This window comes from Salvelinus sp. IW2-2015, linkage group LG1, assembly GCF_002910315.2.
Source record: "Salvelinus sp. IW2-2015 linkage group LG1, ASM291031v2, whole genome shotgun sequence".
Lineage (NCBI taxonomy): Eukaryota > Metazoa > Chordata > Actinopteri > Salmoniformes > Salmonidae > Salvelinus > Salvelinus sp. IW2-2015.
In genome coordinates this window covers 57,830,012-57,836,471 of record NC_036838.1, presented here as the reverse complement: position 1 = coordinate 57,836,471, position 6,460 = coordinate 57,830,012, and the positions used below count along the sequence as shown (strand labels likewise).

The window sequence follows — 6,460 nt, the reverse complement described above, 5'->3', positions numbered from 1 at the left end:
TGTACAACAAGTCAGCAACAAGCTTGTCTGTACTACATATGGTTATCTACTGTTCCAGACAGGGTCAAACAACCCTGTGTCATATTCCTCATCGATAAGAGTGATGGGTTGGATGGAGTGTGATAAAGGACGGGGAAGAGAGGCGGCATCTCCTCTCCTTTAATGTTCTCCTGCCTGCCTGTGAGTCTGCCCATTCATCGATCTGTGTTTTTCACAGTCACTCAGCACGACCTGCTTGTGTTTTAGTGGCAGCAGCAGCTTAGGATTTACCTGAAGACTCATCTAAACTTTTCTTTCAGGTCAAGTCATGACTGGTGGACTGACCAGGTAGATGGGTATTACAATCAATAATCAATAGCACAATCAATACTCTTGGATTATTTGATTTAGCCTACATTCTATTTTCCTATCAATGTTTATTTATGGCGGAAACAAAAATGTGTAAACACCAAATCTGTACAGGAGGGTCTCATCTTTTCCACAAGGGAGGGACAACACATCACACAATGGGCCCTTTAAGAGGGAGGGACAACACATCACACAACGGGCCCTTTAAGAGGGAGGGACAACACATCACACAACGGGCCCTTTAAGAGGGAGGGACAACACATCACACAACGGCCCCTTTAAGAGGGAGTCAGGGAGAAATAGAAAGAGAGAGAGAGAGCGAGAGAGATAGAGAGAGAGAATGAGAGTGATAGTGAGAGTGAGAGACAGAGAGAGAGACAGAGAGATGTGATAACAGTGACAGAATTGTTCTATGATGACACCCGGATTAATGTTTGACGCTCTGTCATATTAAAGAATAGCCACATTACAAATCCGTGTCGGACACATCAGAGTCAGACCGAACCTCGTAGTCAACATCTCCGCGTGTGGATTCCAACTTGAAGAAGAATTTTGGCGGTTAATTACGTGTCACAGGTAGGCAACTCAATTATCTTTTCTGTTTTCATAATTATTCATTGTCATATTAGATGCAGCATAATTGTCTCTGGATTTAATTCATTGCCTATTTCTTTATTATTACCAAACTATGGGTTAAAGTTATTTCTTATAGAAGTGTTTTTCAGTATCATTTTCTGCAATGATTATTTCCTGATTATCCCATTAGCCTATGTCAACCGAACAACTACATGATTTTGAGTTAGACCGATATAAAACATAGAATGATTTAWTTTMMWRCWAWWTWGYWKKAAAWTAAATCATTCTATGTTTTATATCGGTCTAACTCAAAATCATGTAGTTGTTCGGTTGACATAGGCTAATGGGATAATCAGGAAATAATCATTGCAGAAAATGATACTGAAAATATTTCTAGTCTACTATATTACTTCTATACGGTAGACTATTACCACTATACAGTAGACTATACACCAGTAGCTAAAGGGTATAGGGTTTAAAAGGAAAATAAATGACTGTTGAATGAATTCAATAACAACCTGTAAATTGAGCCAATAACTTCTGCTAGTAGAACATTCATTAAAACAGACGATGTAGCTGAGACTAAATGGACAATTGCATGTTCCTCAGCAGGAAGGTATCATTCACTGTTTGTGCCAGTCTCACTATTTCTCCTACATTTCTCTTGTCTTCTTTCTTCTCTTCTCTCTCTTTCTCACTCTCGGCTCTCTTCTCGCTCTCTCTCTCTCTCTCTCTTCTCTCTCTCTCTCTTCTCTCCCCGATTATTTTTTCACTCCCTATTTATTTCTCTCTCTTCTCTCTCTTTTTCTCGTCTCCTTTATTCTCTCTCTTCTCTTTCTCTTCTCTTCCCGATATTTTATTTATTTCTCTCTCTTCTTTTTCTTTCTTCTCCTCTATTTTCTCTCTCTCTTTCTCGGGTTCTTTCCTATTATATTTATTTATTCTCTACTCTCTCTGCTCTCTCTCTCTCTCTTTTTTTCTCTCTCTCTCTCTTTCTCTCTTTCTTTCTCCTTTCTCCGTATCATATCTCTTCTTTCATCTCTTTCTCCTATTTATTTTTCTCTCTCTCTCTCTCTTCTCGCCTTTATCCTATCTCTTTTCCTTATTTTCCTCTCTGTTCTCTCTCTCTCTCTCTCTCCTTTATTAACTGCCATGGGGAAATGAGTTTGATAACAGCATTGTGGGCTTCATTGCGTCTCATGTCCGATAATTCTTCTCGCTTTCTTTCTTTCTATCTTCTCTTTCAACCTCACGTCTCTATTGTATTTCTCGGATTCCAAAACTGCACCGATGATTTTTATTGTGTTATTGTGTGTGGCTTTCCCTGAATGCTGCTGTTCTTTCTAACTGAACTTTATAATGGGTTATACGGTTTATAGGGTTTATAATGGGGTTTCTAATGGGTATTATAATTATATTATAAATTGGGTTATAATAATATATAACATATTATAATGGGTTCATAACGGAGTTTCGAATGGGTTGTATGGGTTTATAATAGGTATTATGGGTTTATAATGGGTTATACGAGTTTATAAGGATGGATATTGTTTATAATTGGATTTATATTTGGTTTTAATGGGTTTAATGGGTTTATAACGGGTGTTAATGGTTTATATGAGGGTTATAATTGGTTTTAGTTTATAGGGTTTATCATGGTTTATAACGGCGTTTATAATTTGGTTTATATGGTTTATAATGGTTCTTACGGATTAGTAACGGGTTTATAGGTTTATATGGGTTTTAATGGAGTTTAAGGTTTATAATGGGTTATAAGGTTTATAAGGGTTTATAACGGTTATAAGGGTGTATACGGGGTTTATAAGGTTTATATAGGTTTTAGGGTTTATAATGGTAACAGTTTATAGTTTATAGGTTTATAATGGGTTTATAGGGCTTGATAAGGGTTTATTAATGGGATATATGGGTTTAGGGTTTATAATGAGGTTTATAACGGGTTTATAAGGGTTTTAATGGGTTTATAAGGGTTTATAAGGTTTTATAATGGGTTGTATTAAGCGGTGTTTATTTAACGGGTTTATAATGGGTTTATAATGGTTTATAATGGGTTATTAACGAGTTTATACGAGTTTATACGGTTTATAATTGGTTATAATGGGTTTTTTAATGGTTATTATTCGGTTAATATAAGGGTATAATGCATTTGAGTAATCTCTCTTGTCAGGACAATAGAAGAAGGCCGTATATGGGACTATCTGTGAATTCGATGGCCTTGGTATGCGTGTTGTGTTGTGTGTGGTGTGTGTGTGTGTGTGTGGTGTGTGTGTGTGTGGGTAGTGTGTGTGTGTGATTGTGTGTGTGTGTTTGTGGTGTGTGTGTGGTGTGTTGTTGTGTGTGTGTTTGGGTGATGCGTGTGTATAGCAATGCTCAGAGACATACAGTATATTTAATCTCCAATGTTTATTGAAAACATAAATACATTTGTACAATGAGCACTTGTTGTCTCAAATACATTGTTACATTAGTTGGTTAGCTAGCGAATTTTAGCCATATCAGCATTGACATGAAATCTGTCAAAACACCTCAAAACAAGACATGAAACAAGATGAAAGTAGCTGAAACCAGTCACTTACGATTCCCACATGACAGTTTCTTGTCATTGTTAGTAGCTATCTGGCCATCCAGAATCACAACAACTCTCAGATTTCTGCCCCGCTGAAGAGTACGCGTTGTTTTCGTGACGTTACCAGCTATCCCATCTATGTAAAACCAGAATGTAGATCAGTGTGGACTGGGAAATGGAAAAACGTCCCTTATATAGGATAGGAGTTGTAACGATGAAGATGATTATGATGATATAAAGAATCATTTTAATAAAGTGTATACTTTAATCACTCAAATATCTAATAAGAAATACAATACAGCACGTCTGAAACAAATACACAGCTGATATGTCAGCCTTGATTCTAACCACAACCAGAGGAGGATCACCACGTGGTAAATGGACAAATGTGTTGAAAAATGTACACCGGGTGTTATATTTTCCTGGCTAAGGCACATGTCACATGTTGAGTTCTGTCCTTCGTTTTGATAAACAGGCGGAACAGATGTTGTCTCTTCTCCTGCAGTCATATTTTGACTGAAGTTTGATTTTCCTCGTTGATATAACCCAAGCCCAGATTCTAACCAACTCAGATACGATCATGGAATATATTCTTCTGCAGTCTGATACTGAAGAGTATTTCTATCCTAGTTTGTTTTTACTGACTGAGCCAACAGATACTTAAGTACCCAGTCTGATACTGACTGAAGAGTATTTCTATCCTAGTTTGTTTCTACTGACTGAGCCAACAGATACGTAAGTACCCAGTCTGTTTTTAACAACACATTGTCTTTCCATCACATTCTGACTGAACTTTTGTTTTTTCCTTGCTGGTCCAGCACCAACTGAGGACATGTCTCGAACCATGGGATAAAACAAACACGGAATATTCTCCTGCAGTTATAGATCAGACTCTTGAAAATAAAGGAGAGCCGCACACTCTAGGAGCTCAGATGCAAAAATATTGAATTTACTAACGTTTCGACAGGCAAGCTGTCTTCATCAGGGTACAAAGAGATCAGACTCTAACAGTGGAGTCTTGCTACCGTAGTTTGCTCTTCCTTGCCTGGACAGGAGATAGATTACATACAGCACAGCAGATACTCTACAGAGATTCCAACCAAGACTCAKATATAATCACTGGATTAATGTATTCTTCTACACAGTCACCCACATGCTACGGTATAGTTTTCTTTCCCCTGTCTTCACACGCAGATAGTGTACAGCCCCGACCAGGCTACTTCTGATCATGGACTACAGTCAGGTCCAAAGGTATTGACMCCCTTGAGAAAGAGGAGCAAAAAATAACGTATGAAATAAATGATGCAAAGATGGAAATATATTGTATGCAAAAAAAAAAAGGGTAAATTATAATATTTTATACTAATACAATTGCTCAGAGAAAGAGATTTTTTTAAACAAGTAATACAAAAAAAATACAAAACATATTATTGGCACTCCTGTTTTGAATACTTCAGTACCTTTATGAGCTTGGAGACACGTTGAGAGGCTGACATGTTGTACAATGTCCTGCTATTGGGTAAAGTTCATGATGTCGTTGACATTAACAAGGACCCCAGGACCAGTGGATGAAGAATAGACTCATAACATCAAAGATCCACCACCATATTGTACTGTAGGAATGCTTCTGTTTTTTTAAACACCAAACCCACCACTGGTATGTGTGGCCAAAGAGCTCTATATTCATGTAATTTGCCCATAGCACCGCTCGGCGTTCCAAGTGCCAGTGCCGTTTAGTAAACTCCAGGCGGTGCTATGGTCAGATAACATGAAAATAGAGCTCTTTGGTCACGCATACCAGTGGTGGGTTTGAAATACTGAAACTTCAACCCAACCCAGTCCCCAGCCCAGGCTGTGTCTCTTCCAGCTGTGTAATTATCCACACTAGATAGCTCCAACTAGGCCAAACGCATGTCATATTCACCGGCACCACCCAGCCACAGCCCAGCCCTAAGCTCACAACACACAACTCTGTCACAACCCAGCCCACAACCCAGCCACAACCCACATCCCAACCCAGAGCCCAGTACACAGCCCAGCACACAGTCCAGCCACAACCCAGCCCACAGCTCACAACTCACAACCCACACTCCCCCTCACACTCCACTCCCTACACACCTCTATCTATCTCCTCCCCTCCTCCCTCTATCCCCCTCCCCCCTGCCTCCCTCACACTCACGCTCCTACACACCCTCTATCATCTATCTATCCCTCCCTCCCTCACTCACACTCACCCCCTACACACCCTCTATCCATCATCCTCCTCCCCCTCCCTCCCCTCCTCAAATCCCACACATCTGACAAGCTTGACATTACATTAATACTACTCTCTCCATTATTTATCCATTGTATCCATCTCCCAAACAGATCATCCCTTACTCATGTTCCAGTGATGACACTCTCTGTGTTTTATAGTAAGCAGGGACATTAACTGCGTTCCAAATGGCACCTCTATTCCCTATATAGTACCATAGTGTACAACCAGGGCCCTGGTCAAAAGTAGTGCACATTACAGGACTAAGGAGACTGCGCATTAGACACAGTGGGATGATGTCTGAGTACCACTGCTGATACACTATACCAGACCAGCACAATTAATCCTCCTCACAGTGTCCATAAGCACACAGCTAGAAGAGACACATATCCTGATTATAGTTGGGTTGTGGTTGGGTTGTGGCTGTGGGCTGTGTTGTGGGCTGGGTATTGGGCTGGATATTGGGCTGGAGCTGGGCTTGGGTTGGGCTGTGGAATTAGGCTGAGGGCTGGCTGGCTGGGCTGTGGGCTGGTTGGGCTGGAATTGTGCGGGCTGTGATTGTGGCTGAGCTTGTGGGCTGGTATGGGCGGTTTGGCTGGGCTGTGGGCTGGGTTGTGGCCTGGGCTGTGGCTGTGTGTGGCTTGTTTGTGGCCTGTGTTGTCGGGTTTGGCTGTTGTGGCGGGCACTGTGGTTGTGTT

General features: G+C 40.5%; 1 protein-coding gene across 1 annotated transcript in view; it reads left to right on the top strand.

Annotated features, from left to right (window-relative positions):
* Nucleotides 1-655: 655 nt before the first annotated feature.
* Nucleotides 656-6,460, top strand: part of LOC111973006 (leucine-rich repeat-containing protein 3) — a 22,748-nt gene continuing 16,943 nt past the window's right edge. The window contains exon 1 of the mRNA XM_070446114.1: nt 656-924. The gene's annotated coding sequence lies outside the window, so the exon portion shown is untranslated. The remainder of the gene's footprint in view (nt 925-6,460) is intronic.